This window comes from Coturnix japonica, chromosome 2 (genome assembly GCF_054131305.1).
Source record: "Coturnix japonica strain WE chromosome 2, WE-NBRP24, whole genome shotgun sequence".
Lineage (NCBI taxonomy): Eukaryota > Metazoa > Chordata > Aves > Galliformes > Phasianidae > Coturnix > Coturnix japonica.
The window spans coordinates 103,856,244-103,872,532 of record NC_140664.1 but is presented as its reverse complement, the minus strand read 5'-3'; the positions used below and the strand labels follow the sequence as shown (position 1 = coordinate 103,872,532).

General features: G+C 37.4%; 1 long non-coding RNA gene across 1 annotated transcript in view; it reads right to left on the bottom strand.

The window, feature by feature from the left end:
• Positions 1–14,103, bottom strand: part of LOC146762101 (uncharacterized) — a 137,970-nt gene extending 123,867 nt beyond the window's left edge. The window contains exon 1 of the long non-coding RNA XR_014942950.1: positions 14,055–14,103. This is a non-coding gene — a long non-coding RNA (uncharacterized LOC146762101). The remainder of the gene's footprint in view (positions 1–14,054) is intronic.
• Positions 14,104–16,289: the final 2,186 nt, after the last annotated feature.

Genomic DNA, 16,289 nt, shown 5'->3' with positions numbered 1-16,289 from the left:
TCTGAAATGGTTAACTTATGATAATACTGTGCACTTACCCAAACTAGGAGGTTCCTACATTACCTGATTTTATGATGCCAAATATTATATTCTGCCAATATGTTCTCTATTTATGAGATTTTTCCATTATTCTTTTTTTCTTTATCTACCTCTCTCCCTTTGTACCAAATAAAAATATTTAGCCTCCTACATTTCTATCCTGAATCAATACAAAGGCAGTTTCATACAACTGTAGCAAGAAGAAAAACTGCACCATCTTTCATCAGACACTGTTTATTTCCATGCTGCCACTCAACATAAATAACCTGAATTACTTATAATTTTTTCTAACTACCCTAATTATCTTTTTCTAGAAATATGCTGTCTCTGGACAAGCCCATAAAATATGTCCTAAACTAACCTCTTGTTGCTTTTCTTCCACCATCTTTGCTAAACAGCTTCATGTGAATGTATTAGTTTTGCAAAAAATTATAATTTAACTGTGATAGAAAGCCTACACTTTGTCTAGTTGACTATAAATAATTCAAATTACTAAAATTAAACTTATAGTATCCACTGTAAACACACAATGAGTGATCAGATTACATAACTTCTCTTTCAATTCTGAATGTTTCCATCACTAAGCCTTTCAGTGAGTAACTCTGAGTGAAACAGAAACTAACACTACAATAGTGTTAAATTAAAAAAACCCAACAAACTACTGGCATGTTAATGCTGGCAAACAGCCACGATCATGATAAGCTCACTAGAATGCAAGAAATGTTCACTCTCCATACTAATGCAGCATGTCTGTATTTATGTTAAGAGATCTGAGAGAAAGTAGATTGAGAGTTTTTCTCAAGCGTCTGATTCCTGAGGTCATTCCACTGTATGTTGTAATGTTTTCCCAAAGCAGTGCAGGTTACAGCCCTTGACTCAGGGAAATAGAAAAACATAAAATAGTTTCTTTCCGTTCTGTAACTTCCTATTGCATTCAAAAAATATTGCTTATTTTATTAAAATCACAGCTACACTGTCTCGCAGCCCAAATTGTTCCTCTCAGCCATTCTCCTGATCCACCAGGTAGAATTCTCTTTTTCAGGCTTAAAGACAATACATTCAACACTTCTGTATTTGAAAAGTTTTAGGCACTATTAACAAACAGTTAAAATGAAAAAGCAAGAGGAATGAACGAATGCAATACTACAGATACACAGCAATGAGCTTCATGCACCAGGGGGTCTTTCCCAAGCCTATGATGGAAGCATTTAGCAGTTGAATCTGACTGCAAAATAAATATGAGAAAATAATCAACAGGCACAGAACTTTCCAAAGACGAATGGCCATTTCTCTGTAGTTCTTAGATTCTCAACCTAGCCCCTGCTCTCCAGATTAGTCTTTAAAATGCATCCTTTTTGTAGCTGTAGGATGACAACCTTCCTATGAAAGCTAGCCATCCCAGACTGCTGCCAGTCAGTGAGCAATCAGTGCTGGAAGAGTCATCACCTAAGTATGCAGGGCAATAAAGAACAGAAAGTTCTGAGGCAAAACCTAGCTGAGCTGCTGGAAATAGCCAGGGCAGAAATTGCAATTCGGGCTTACTGCAGCTGGCTTCAAAACACAAAGAGAAATGTGTACTCACCATGGTTACAAGAGCACAGGAGGAGCACAGGGCAACTTCTCTGACATTACCATTGATGTGTCTGGAAAGGTGACTAGTGGTAGCATCACAGAGGGCTTTTTCGAAAGCTGTTCCTCAGGCTGTTTTTTTCTACCCTTGTAAAGTTTCAAAGACGATAGCACTCAGATGATTCCAGTTCATTCTTAGCTACCCAGAAACATGGCTTGTGAAACTATGCAAGTATATGAACAACAGAAAAGAAAGTTCACTATTCCTAGGGCAGTTGCTGTTTGCATGGACTGATCTAGAAGTTGTAACAAAACTGCTGTTGCTTCTTGCTGCATATTAGTTTTAAAACATTTGTGAAGCTAAAGGAGAGGGGCAGAAACATATCGTTAGGACAAATTGAGCGACTGCCTAGTCATTTCTGGCAGAGCACAGAAATGCTGTGGGGTCTTAAGAGCAGTGACAATGTATTATATTCAAGCAGCGTATCACTTCAGATTACTCTGCAGATTCATGAATACACTTGACTTCACATGTTCTAGATTTAGATCTCTACTTGTAAATTTTACATGCAGAAAAGACCATTCTTGGTTAAGAACAAAGGAAAGAACCAAGAAATTTGCTAAAGGTGGGTAGTTTACATTGCTACTGGCCTCTCTAAAGCAATGGTGCTGTCAGATCTCTTTCTCAAGCAGTCAAGAAAGGGGCCTTACCATGATAAAATAATGAATAAATCTACACAATGATGGCTTATATAATATATGACTGGCAAATTCATTTTCATCCATTTCTTTCTTGATACCTGAATGCAATTATTGAACATGTTTCTTTTGTGTCTAAACTTTAAAGTAGACATACAATGCATTGCATCTTATATGCTGATTTCAAACAAAAACCTGGTCAGATGAATGATCAGTTCCTAGATTGTTTAGAAGGATTCCCTTTTCAATTTTGTACATACAAGTACTGAGTTTAGTGTACTTTTTCTTTTTGCAGTGTATTAACTTATGCTTTGATGAAATATATGTACTTGTCCCACCAAATGCACATTTGAAAATGTCTGGGACTGCTTACAGTATTTTTTGTTTTGCTACTGAAGTCTCCACTAATTAAGATGAAGACTTGAAAAAAAGAATGTCATCAATAAACATACCCACTTTATTCTGTGGGTTGTTTCCTAGGAAGGTCTGAGCAGCTTTAAAGGATCTCATTCTTCTGAGTTCCTCTTGTCAAAGAGACACTTGCAGGTCTGTACTTCTGGATCTGCAAAATATCCCATGCTATTAAATGGAAAGAAGATGATAGTTTTCCCAGCCAGGATGGCATTTGGTTCTACATTATGTGGCTCTTAGTGGGCATTTGTTGGTTTTCTTATAATTTTTTCCATAGGACTGCAGCACTTCTTTCCTACCCCAGCTCCTGTAGTGAAATTCAATACAGATTTATTACTATAACCATGACACAGTTGAGTTTGTATTGTCTCTCTTCCCATAGGCTGTGATTGTCCATAACTTTTAATAAACCAAACAGCAACACAAACCTAAACATCATGTCTGGCACCTTTAAGTAGCTTCCTTTAAAAGCCTCATTACAGCACACCAACAAGAAGTGTATTTCCAAGAAAACAATGGGAAACTCAAAGGTGCCTTGACTTGCACCTGCAAGGGCACAGACCAAGATCAGAAAGAACTGAGTTTGAAAGTCACGTGATTAATGTTGGAGTACTTGTAAACCACTAAGTATAATAGCAGAAGAGCATCCATAGTGTCAGCTTGTGCTGTTAGGTAAGGGAGTTTAACTCAACTGAAATGAATTTGAGGTTTCATTGACATGACAAATGTAAGTATGTGACCAATTAACATTCTCAAGTTTTAGTGGTAAAATTTGAAAGAGTAAACCTGATCCAACTGGCTCAAGCACTGCATTTTTAATCCACCCACAGTATCTTAAAATCCTTTGTTAACTTTTTAATAGCTAAAATGTTTTATGAAGTTCATCATTTTTTTCCTCCAGTAATACAGAAGTAGCACCAGTTTAGCAGAATGTAAGGTATTTCTTTGCAAATCTTACAATAAGATTGGGATAGAAACTCATGCAGTTTTAGCTACAAGCTTTTCATTAAATCTTCAAAGTTGTCTATAATTCTGATTCATGTATACAAATATTAAAGAAAATATCATTTTGTTCTTACGGACGTTAATAGTTTTACATATTTCCCCATGGATATTTTTCTCATCATTCATCAGCATTTTTGCAAGAAAATAATCTTCCCTGTCTTCATTTCATTTTTTTTTCCTCTAAGATGTGTAACAGTAATAGCAACATTCCAGGAATTATCCTAACTATAATAAAAGAGCAAAAGAAAAATAGTGAGCCCTTTATTAAGTTGCTGTTGGAAATACCAAAAAGGAGGAAAAAAGAAAGATTATGAGTGAACATTCTAAAAATATTTGATCAATGTTAAGTCTGATTACTTAAAAACAGAAGAGCACTTCTATTTCTCTGGTATTTTTAATGGCAAAATCATCAACCTCTGCCCCTGCACAACCCAAACACTGGGTTCTCCAACACCAATACCAACCCAGTAAGATACCCAAAACTTGACACTGACACTTAAAACATCTGGTAGTTCAGTAATCAATAAGAGCAGTGACCTGCTTTCACGTGAGAAATAGAAAGAATCTCTCCCAAAGGCCCCAGTGTCTATACGGCTTTCTGACTAATGGTTAAAAAGCAAGAAAAACGTAGAAGCTTCATACATGACTAAGGAATGGAAAGAAGTAGAAAAATCTTGCTTTAAGCAAGTGTAGTTCATGTTTACATACACTATAAGTTTTTTACTGCTGAAGTGGGAACTGGCCAGAATTAAGTGATGGAACAGAGAGAAATAGAATAAAAAAAAGTGCTGAAGAAGTTTATGGCAAAAACAACTTGCCAGAATAGCACAGCACTTACAGAATTACTGTTGTTCTCTGACTGATCATGTGTGAGAAGCTGGGAGGAAAAAGGGTATTTCTGATGTACATCAAAAACAGTAAAAGCTGAAGTGAGACCACAAAGCCTTTTTTTTTTCTGAAACAGGATATGAATTTAAGTCTGCAGAAATGTAACTGGTGTCTGCATGTCTTCTAAGGGGGGCCTTGAAGATGCTTCCTAGAAAAAGAAAGTTTCTTTACGGTATACAGCTTCTAAGTCCACTGAGATGCAGTAAATCAAAGCCTAAGATATGCCAGTGTTTGCCACTCTCTCTTCACTGTGGACTCCAGCTTCTTTCTGAGTCAGAGTGAATGCAAATCTTTGAAACAACTACTGAGACAGCAAGTTCATCTTTTCTCAGGTTTAATGCAATTTTCAGAGCCTAATTGCTCTTGTGCACTGTAAGGAATATACTACATCGAGAATAAACCTGAAACCAGCAATTACCAATTTTTCCCTCCATCGTTCTCTATTTTCAGCACCAGATTCTCTCTCTCGTTAACACAATAAGTAACAAAATCATCTCTTCATTTCCAACATGGTTGTTACAAATCAACACCAATTCTGACTTCGTATTGGCATTAACATTGCTCTTCAAAGCAAATTTGATACTTTCTCAGCAGCAGCATCAAATTTCTTTAATGCATATTGACAGGCAGGTCAGTAGCCAGTGACTTTTTTTAATGACTGTAGTCTTTTGTTCTCTTTGCAGTACCCACAAGGACTTGAATGACAGAAAGTTCATTTTTCTCCGACTGAACATCTGATTACAGTAGCCCACGCTTTACCCCCCTTTGGGAGACATGCTGTCAGCCAGCAAAGCCATGGTGGTTGTGGTAACTGTCACTGCATATCCAACAGCTGCTCTGTTACACATTCCCTAACCTGGCAAGGACTGTGCTGCGGAGATTCTGCCACTTTCCTCTACCCTGGCTCTGTGCTACCACAGCCCCATACCTCCAGCAGGTAGGCTGGCGAGCAGCACTTGCTGCAGCTGCTTCTCAGCTTCGTAGCACCGGTTTACCACCAGCAGGAAATCTCCCTGAGGTGTCTTCCGTGGCCTTCACCCTGGAGGCCTCTGTCAAGAATCCAGAGCTCCTCACTCCTCAGCTAGAAGCCTGCAGGGGCCTAACCCAGTTAGTACTCAGATTTTGCAGGCAGTGGTACACGATGGGTTATTTTTGTTGTTGTTTGTTTGTTTTTCTTTTGCTATATCAATAGTATGAAATTACGAGCAAACATTATGCATAGGTGGGCATTTTGAATTCTTTAAGCTCAAAGAACATGGCCTGCTGAATAGAAAGTCAAACTGAGCAGTATATGTTCACTGATAAAAAAAAATAATTATGTTTTCCTGTTCTTATGTTCTAACTGGGTTTTAGCTCAGGCAGGACTTCTGCTATGTGAGACAGAATTCAGTGCAAATTGTACTCAGTATGTAGACACATCTTCATTACCACCTGAATGGTCATTTTAGTTTTAGCACTAAATTCTTCAATCTTAATTATAAAAATCTACGTGCAGCAATATAATCTCTGGAACAATTCTTTATATTTCTGTTGCTGACATGGTAAGAACATGAATGGGGATAAAACTGCCAAGAAAACTGGTTATATCTTCCTACAAGGACTTTGATTGCACTTACGCAGGATGGTGCTAGTAGCTCTGTCTTCCACAAAGTCTACATCTGAAATTAGTATGAAACATACTAGAGCATCATATTCTAGAAGCTTAAATACATAGCAAACAACTCCAAATGTGGAGTCGTCAGTATGGAAGAGACACAGACCTGCTGGAGCATGTCCAGAGGCGGGCCACAAAAGTGATTCAAGGGATGGAAGACCACTCTTACAAGGACAGGCTGAGAGTACTGGAGCTGTTCAGTCTGGAGAAGAGAAGGCTCCGAGGTGACCTGAGAGCAGCCTTTCAGTATCCAAAGGGGAACTACAAGAAAGAAGGGCACAGGATCTTTCACAAGGTCTCTGGTGACAGGACAAGGGGAAACGGTTTCAGACTAAAAGGTGATATTTTGGTTGGATGTAAGGAAGAAGTCTTTTTACAGTGAGGGTAATGAGGCACTGTAGCTGGTTCCCCAGAAAGATGGTCTATGCCCTATCCTTGGAGACATTCAAGGTCAGGATGGACAGGGCTCTGGGTACCTGACTGAGCTGTGGAAGTCCCTGGTCATTGCCGGAGAGTGGACTAGATGACCTCTGAAGGGCCCTTCTATAAGGATTCTGTGTTTCTATGATTCTATATATTTCTATATTACTATAGCATGAGCTTAAAATAACAATAAAAAAGTAAATTCAAATTTCCCCTTTTTTTTTTTTTTTTTTTTTTTTTTTTTTTTTTTTCATGATCTAGTTTAATTTCTAATCAGTTCAAAGAATGCAGGACAAAATCACTTATTTACTCTCAGTTACAACTGAACCAGTGCATTTGAAATTGGAACCAAAACAAGGGTAACATTTGCTAGAGATGTTAGATCAAGTTTTTGCAACATACTTCTTCTTCCACTAAAACTGGCACAAAGTGATCCATACGCATTACAAAGTGTGCCAAGTTGTCACAGTTGCAATAGAAAGGAAAAGAGTAATGAGCATTTTTATGCATGAAATAGCAATGGAAGAAAGATGAATTAGAAATTCATAAAGAGATAATGATTAAAAAACCAAGAACAACCCCATGATTCTCCAAAAGTGCTGTGATTTCTCTAGCTAACTTGGCTGTCTCCACTTTGCTATGATTTTCTAGCTGGGGAAATAAACATGAAGCTAAGTAAATTCCACAATGGAAAATCTCCTTTTTTAAACAGAGAGAAAGAACCATTAAAACAAACAAAACCTTTATTTCTATACATGATACCAGCATTATACAGCTCAGCCAAGTGAAAAAGAAATTACAACTGCAATTCTTTTCAGAACACGAGGGTTAAAATCTTGCTGTTACTCCTAATCTGCTGTTCCATATCAGGCAGTGATAACATTTAAATTTCATCTTCCCCTTCCTACAGCTTATTCCAGCATGGGGACTGATTCATCACATTCTTCAATCATCTTTTTGTATTTTACTGAATACAAATTATGATACTGAGGAAGATTTATTTACATGTTTGTGTTTTAGAACACAGTGCTGGGGGAAAAAAAAAAAAAGTTGATTTATCCTTTAAAGTGGATTTAACTATAGTTCCAAATTCCCATTCAAGGTAAAACACAGAAGGATTTGGAGTATGGGTGTTTTCACTGGTTTTCTATTCTTTACATATTCTCTATGTTAATTTATATAATTAATATTTTTTTATAGAATAATTTCCTTTTCATTTCAAGCCTTTGACTTACCAGAAATGTGAAATTTTCACACCCATAATTTTGTTGTAGAACTTCTGGGAAGTCTCAGATATGTTTTCTGAACCTTATTGAGAGATTAGAGCATTGGGTATTCTTCTCTCTAAAATCTGAATTAGTCACTTAAACTAAATAAAAGGTGTTATAAAAAGTGGGGTAAAAAAAAAAAAACTGTCAAGAAACAATCAGTTTGAAATAGTCTGACCAAAAATCCCTGTTCTTCTGAGTTCATTAACACTTAGGCCTGGTTGTGTAAAAACACGACAGAAAGTTGAACCTTAGTTACACTTTCTTTTAAACGTTTCTGTACAATTATATCTTCTTTGGTGCAATGCTCCTTTCCCAATTCTATGGGATATGTACAAAAGAGAATTATATACTTATATGTAAAGCACATAAATTACTTTTGACCTGTATTACATATGTGTAATGTTAAAAGAGAAGCTGTAGATTTGTTCATACTGAATACAGAATTTATAATGTTTTTTTTTTTCTACCAGTCGTCTTCTCATTTATGCAATGAGATTTTTCAAATAGATATGCAGATGCCTGAAGAAACAGATCCCAATCCCTGATTTTGACAAATTGATACATTAGTACTATGCACTGATCATGCTAATGAAGAATATAGGCAAATAACAAAAGTGTTTATGAAAAATCTATAATTCCAAATTGGAGCTTGTTATGAAGTCAAGAAATACAAGTAATACCTTAAACTTTTATTTACCTGAGTAAAGACTGACTATGAAATCCTGAGTCATACTATTCAACTGCCAGTTGCCCTTTGCCAAAAGTTAGAAATGTCATTCACTGCCACTGAAATTTCAGAACTTCCAAGATCTCATAAGATTCATTTACTAACTCTGCCAAAGGTTTTGTGATGAGTATCCATCTTTTGTGTACAGCTTCATTACATTATATATTCTCATACACCTTTCAGTTGTTAACAAAGGCTGAAGATTTTTTTGTAAAGTCTAAGAGATGGTTAATCAAAGGCTTTGAAGCGAATGATTTGAAATCAACATGAATCAACTTATCAACTGGAGTTAACTGGGATATGTCTCCTGAGCTTTCAGTTGGATTCAGTGTATTGCAGTGTAACACTAATCAGTTTGAAAATTCAAGATTCTAAATCAAGATTCTAAAAATGACACTACAGTTTGCCACATAAACTGCAATTAATCCTTGCTGCCATCTTATCAACAAGCCATCAGAACTGGAGTTGCACAAAACATCTACTACTTCAGAATGGAAATATCCCCAGTAAGATTCACATTTAAAAACATGCCAGAATCATATTATGGGGAAATATAAGTATTGAGCTGAGTTTTGAAATCAGACCTTCCCTCTCTGAACTCAGTGATCTCTTAACACTGACATAAATGTCAGCAGATAAAGGTACAGCAACTATAAAAACATACTCAGGAACATAAAGAACATTAGGAAGGGACAGGCTTCACATTCATTTGAAACTGCAATGAGAAATTATTTCACTTTTCATAAACACGTGATGGGAGTAATTTCCTTGTCTTCAACAATACACATATAAACAGGCAAGTACTTAAGTGCCCAACATGGGTCAGATACTGTGAACTAAAAAGTTTATTTCCAAAGCAATGAACGAATGAACACAAAAAAGAGTGTGAGACATTTTTATCCTTATTGAACTTCAGGTTATAGAGTTTTGTGACTGCCAATACTTTTTCTTGATAATGTCCCTATCTCAGTAAGTATAAATCACAGAATCAGTGCTGGTCAGTTGAGGTTCCCTAGCACAGCAGTGCTAAAGTTAAAGTCAGATTGAATTTTCCAGACTGGTGAATATGGAGATGCTAAGTGTTCAGCATTATTATCGTTGCATCACCCATAAACACCTGAAAACTACAGGGAGGAAAATTTTCTATAAAAACAACATGTTTTGATTATATCGGTCATGGAAGGAAATGCTGCTTCTTCTACTCACATCCTGTTTATCTGTCTTTAAATGTCAAGTTGGAATTTGTAACAAGAAGTGTAGTGAATATATTTAATTATTATAAACATTAAGAAAAATAAATCACAGTATCTTTCAGCTATTAATGGTCTATGTTTCTTCCTCTATGCTGCTAACAAACCCTGACACCAATGATGGATTTATAATACACGTATGTTGAGGAACAGATTGGAAAGCAGCTTTGAACTTCACTGCTTGCCCATGTAACAGCATTCTCCTCTGTGGCACAAAAAAAAACCCAAAATCATTTCAGGGAGGGATTAAGAAATGTTCAGGCTAGTATCAATAAAAAGAAAGTTGGATGGCAAAACAAAACATAAAAGGAATGTTTTATGGCAGTGTTTACAGCTGCCCAGACGCCACACTGAATTTGGCCTTTTAAACATTTAACATCAAGAATTAGCTCTTCTTTCTATGGCATTTAAAATACATAAATGAATAAATAAATAAATAAAATAATAAAAGGTAGAAGTATAAAGCAAAAGAACTGCTAAGTAGCTTTTTAAAGAAAATAATGAACAGAAAGAGAACTTAGCAGGAAGGAAGGAAAACAAAGTAAAAAATATGTCTAAATTCAACTTCCAGTACAACTGGGAGTCACCCTATATTGACGCGAATGTATTCAGACAAGAAAACATTCTGCCCACACTCTGAACATTGTTCTTGTAAGTAGGGTAGAGCAAATGATGACAGATTATAAAGAGTGCCTCATTATATTAGTGGGCCTTCGCTTCCTTTTCATATTACTGAACTACTACTATTTGAAAATCCAGTCATCCGATCTGGTACATATTTTCAAGGTTTGGGTTATATCTGAATTTGCTGAGGTAAAAGAAGTTTTAAGGAAACTAAAGTCAGGAAAGATTGGGCTGCTCTATGCAGACTATGCAGGAGGAAGGGAATCAAAGTGTTTTTCTCTCTGGCAATTATATCTAGTAGTAACTGGAAAACGTAATTATTGATGCATTCTTTCTAGTTGAGCAGATGGCCAGCTCCCTAGATACTACTGCAGTGACTTCTTGCTAGGACAACAAACAGAAATGATGGGAAGTAGTCACCCTGACAAGACGCTTCCTACTTCCCTAAAACATGAGCAGAAAGGCCTGCCTCACAAAGGAAAAGGTTTCATTTTTGAAGAGGCGATAAGAGTCGAGGCACAGAGGTCTGGAAACAGTGCCACTGGAGAGCTTGACGTGTCAACTGCAGTCCTTGGAGCAAGAGAAATGCCAAAGTAACACAGTGCTAAGGCTTGCATTGTGAAGATACCACTCCAGGATTCTCATCTGTAACTTCACAGGCTTGTAGGCTTGGAGGTCTGCAAGCTACTAGAACATGGTAAAATACAGATTTTTTCCAAAATACAGGAAAGAAATAATTCAAAACTCCCAGTGCTTCCTCATCCTTCAATAGCAGGTTCTGCTAAAATGATCTCAGATCTTCATACATTTAGAAAGCAAGTGTGTGCCTGGGATTAATTTTCTGTGGGTGAACAGCTTTACAACATTGGAATATGCACTACAAAAGAGACTACAATCCTATCCTTCATCTCTCTTTCTCTTCCGGAATGGATTTCTCCAGTCAATGAAAATCTCAGAATGCAATAGCAAATGAGACCTTGAACAACTTTATGGTGACTTTTGTAAAACTATACCTCCCTCAAACAGAGAAGAAAATGGTTCCTTTGATTCTAGATGTTAATTCTCATTTAAAACTCCCTCACATCTCTCACCTATCAGTGAATACTTATTTCACATGGGTAAGTGTAGCAAAGAATCACAGCCTCTTACTGTAAGTTACATTTCATGGAACGAGATCAAAAATATTAACAGCAAACACGCTGAAGAGGTGTCATCTGAAAATATTCATTTGAACTAATTTGACAAGGGTATTGTTTGGAGTTTAAAAAGAAATCACACCTGTGTGCAGACAGATAGAGACTCTTTATTTGGTAAGAACATGGTGAGGAGACGTGCAATAGATAATTAATCTCTATTGTTATTTATAGTTTCATTGTTAACACTGTCTTGGTTGACGTGTGAAAATATGTTCACACCTTCGAAAATGGGCGATTAACTAATCAAACGACAATATGAATCTCAGAAAACACAGAATTGACTGCAATCCAGAACTACTTATGACTGTTTTTAATTTTCTGAGATCTGCTGAAAATCAAACACCCCCATATCCTCTAGCATCCTTCAGGACTATACTGGGAATAATGAGTTTCCCACTGTAGTAATCAACGCAGAAAAATGTGACCACAACCATGAGTCAATTTCACCAGAGTATCCAATATTTTGATCTCAGGGAATTAACTGCATGAAATATGACATGGCAGTTTTCCTTGTAGATATAAGCTCTGGGAGACAATATTGAAGAAATGATGCATGTAGTACCAAATAAACAGGGGCAGATACTATTATGGTAATTAAGTTAAGCTTATAGTACTAACATCCATCAGTGTACTGCAAAGAAAAAGCCTGATGCCTGTCATCATAACTTCAAAGGACTGTAGAACTAATGCAAAATTCCTACTTTAAACATCTGACTAAACACAAATTGTATTTCCTGAATGTCATTTCATAACTCTAGTGACAAGATGCAAGTAGGATTTCTTGTTCATGTGATATCCACTTTCCATCTTTTTGCTGTTATTGTTGTTCTTGTAATGAAACTACCCCATTTTACTCTTGGGTGCTCCTACAGAATGGAGCTCTCATAACCAGCACTTCCACCTGAAGGACAGTAGTAAATCTTTTATCTTTATATAGAATGCTGAACTTATTTACATCTACTCTGCATTTAAAAATATGCAAAATATGTACTTACAAAACATTCAGCTCTTTTATCCATCTACTAAAATTCTTGACATGGCTTTTATCACATTTCCTCTCTTCTGTAACCTCTCTTCTGTCCGCAAAAACTACTCTGTTCCTACTCAGCTCAGTCACTGTGCCATCCAGATCCACCACAGACTCCCAAGTCTATTTCTTTTAAATTAAAGCCTCTTTCTAAGGTTTATGCCTTAGTGTCTTAGTTATGTTGTTTCTGTTAGCCATAATATCAGTCTCATTCAATTCTTTGCCAAGATTTCTAATAAATTGTATGACTTTTTTTTTCCTGATACTTCCTCATTTCTAGTAGTTTATAATAGTTGCAAGTAGAATAAGTTTCCAGATCTACACTTGTATCATTATTTTTCTATATCTATCATTATTTTTCCTTTTTTTTTTTTTTTTTCAGTCACAGAGACCTCACTTTTTCTTAGCATTCAACATTTTCTTCCGTCATATGTGAAAATTAGAATTGCAGAACTTTTTTTGTTGTTTTCCAGGCCCAACAGCACTTCTGCAGCAGGGAACGGTAGGTTACCCAACTTACAGAGTTGGATTTTTCTTTATTATCTACTGTCTTTATCAAAGAACAGAAATACTATTAAAAAGTGAAGTTGTTTCTAGCCTAATATCCCATCTCTGAAAACAATCAAATTAACACAATACACAGAGCAGAAATTGTAGTTCAAAGGTCTTAAATTCAAATACATCGTTGTAGTGCTGGTGCTGCAGGGCACCTGTAAAAACCAACAGCCAGGAGTCTAAGATTGGCAAAGAAGACTAACTTCAAGTATTTAATTTTATTTATTTCAACTTAGTGTTTTTAAGTTTTCTGTTCCCACAATGAAAGCTCCTTTTTGCATCACATGTTTTTTTTGGTTTGTTTGTTTCCAATTTCTTGTAGCATATATGTAAGTCTGCAGATTGGTTTTGTTTTTTTTTTTTTTGATTCCCTACATTTGCATTCACTGCAAAAGCACATGCCAAAATCCATAAATAACAAACAAACAAAGAATATGCTGCATTTTCACTTACCTATTCAAAAAGTATCAAATTGGTGTATAAATATCAACTGAAAGTGTTACAATTTAATATTACAAAAAACAGATACAATATCCATATTCTACCCTATGAAATGAGAACAAACTTGTGGTATACAAACAAAACACCATGAAGACATTTAATGCCCTATAACAGAAGTACTCTAAATCAGAAGGGCCAAAGGTAACTGTGTGGAAGATTTTGCCTGCATCATGCTGTACTAATTTCTGTGAATGCTTTGGCAGTGAAGAACTTACCTTTTAGTGTAGCCTCAAGTTGAAAAAATCCATTTTCAAAGAAAAGCACTGAATTATCATGTGGGAAAATCATGTATATCTGAAAGTAAACAAACAAAAAATTGTGAATTTATAAGTCAGATCTCTACTGAAATGATAATTACTTTTATGAATAAATAATCTGAAATTGTGATCAATATTTTCCCATTGAGTTTTTCTAAACTGCTTCTGTTGTTATCTTCCAGAGGCATGCAAGGTTTATGTGGTGTCTGAGGAAGACTCCTATATTTCTCAATTACCTGAGAATGTAATGGTTAATGTTCAGTTCATTTGCACTGAACAGGAAGTAACAATGCAGGATTACAGAGGAAATGCCATACTGAAGAATTTCTGCCACCTCATATAGAAGGCTCATGTTTAAATAGACTGATTTTTCATATCATAGTATCATAGTCTCGTGCAGGTTGGAAGGGACCTTAGAGATTATAAGAGATTCATACAACTCCTATGCCAAAACAGTTGAAGAGAACAGCATTAAGAGAGAGCAAGTTCTTGGGAGACTCTGGATTCTATCTATTAAAAACATCTTGACTTTCAGCTCTCTGAAAGTCTCTTCTTGTTTCAATTTTTTCTTCATTTGTACAATGTAGTACAAGGGTTGCCCTGAAAGTAGTGCCTCCTATTTTATTATGTTGCCTCATGACACCAGAGGTGGATGTTGGTGGTATGATAGCAGAAGTTGAACATTTCCATCAATATTCTGTTACATTTTGTGGCTGTGTGACAGATGGCAGCAGAGGGGCAGTCTGACAAAATAGTGTCAGACATGGAAGAGCATCTGAACCAAAGAGGTAGCACTGAATTCTGCTCAACAGATAAAATGGCACCCGTTAACATTCACTAATGCTCGTGAATGCTTATGGAGACCAAACAGTGGATGTTAGCACAGTGAGGTGGTGGGAGTCCAAGAGGACACACAGAGTGGATTGATTAGCAATAAACTCATAGTGATGGTATGCAAAAAGCACACTTTATTCTTTCTGCAGACCTCCCAATGTGTGACTTTTCTCTGTAACTGTACTTAGACAAAAAGCTCTTTCTTCAAGGGTGCAAACCAACTAACCAATGAAGGCAGCCACTCCTGTAACTCTCATCATCTTCTTCCAGTCCCCACATCAGACACCCCACAACAGCTCCCTTGGCCAAAGGCTGCAAAACTCTGACCCTGTAGGCCCCATTCAGCAGCTGTATCCTCACAGAACTGTGCTAAGAGTCACATCCTCATCTCCAAATTGGAGGGAAGTGGATTTGATGGGTGGACAACTCGATGGATAAGCAATTGGTTGAAAGGCCGCAGACAGAGGGTGGTGGTCAATGGCTCTATGTCCAGGTGGAGGCCGGTAATGAGTGGTGTCCCTCAAGGGTCTGTCTTGGAACCGGTGTACTTTAACACCTTTATTAATGACACTGATGAGGGAATTGAGTGCACCCTCAGCAAGTTTGCTGACAACACCAAGCTGAGTGGTGTGGTCAACACAGTGGAGGGAACGGATGCCATTCAGAGGGACCTCGACAACCTGGAAAGCTGGGCTTGGGTGAACCTAATGAGGTTCAACACAGCAAAGTGCAAGGTTTTGCAGTTGGTCCGGAAGAACCCCAGGCACCTGTACAGGCTGGGAGGAGTGGTCCTTGAGGGCAGCTCGGCAGAGAAGGACCTGGAGGTTCTAATGGACGAAAGACTCAACATGAGCCAGCAGTGCGCTCTGGCAGCCTGGAAAGCAAATAGGATCCTGGGCTCCATCAGGAGAGGGGTGGACAGCAGGGATAGGGAGGTGATTGTCCCTCTCTACTCTGCTCTTGTGAGGCCCCATCTGGAGTACTGTGTCCAGGTGTGGAGCCCTCAGTACAAAAAAGACATGGAGATTTTGGAAAGGGTCCAGAGAAGGGCCACAGAGATGATCAGGGGGCTGGAGCACCTCCCCTATGAGGACAGGCTGAGGGAGTTGGGTTTGTTCAGCCTGGAGAAGAGAAGGTTGCGGGGTGACCTCATTGCAGCCTTTCAATACCTGAAGGGAACTTACTCCCAGGAGGGGAGTAAACTCTTCGAAAGGGCTGACAATGGCAGGACTAGGGGAAATGGTTTTAAGTTAAAAGAGGGAAGATTTAGGTTGGATGTTAGGGGGAAGTTCTTCACTAGGAGAGTGGTTAGGCCCTGGAACAGGCTGCCCAGGGAGGTTGTGGATGCCCCGTCCTTGG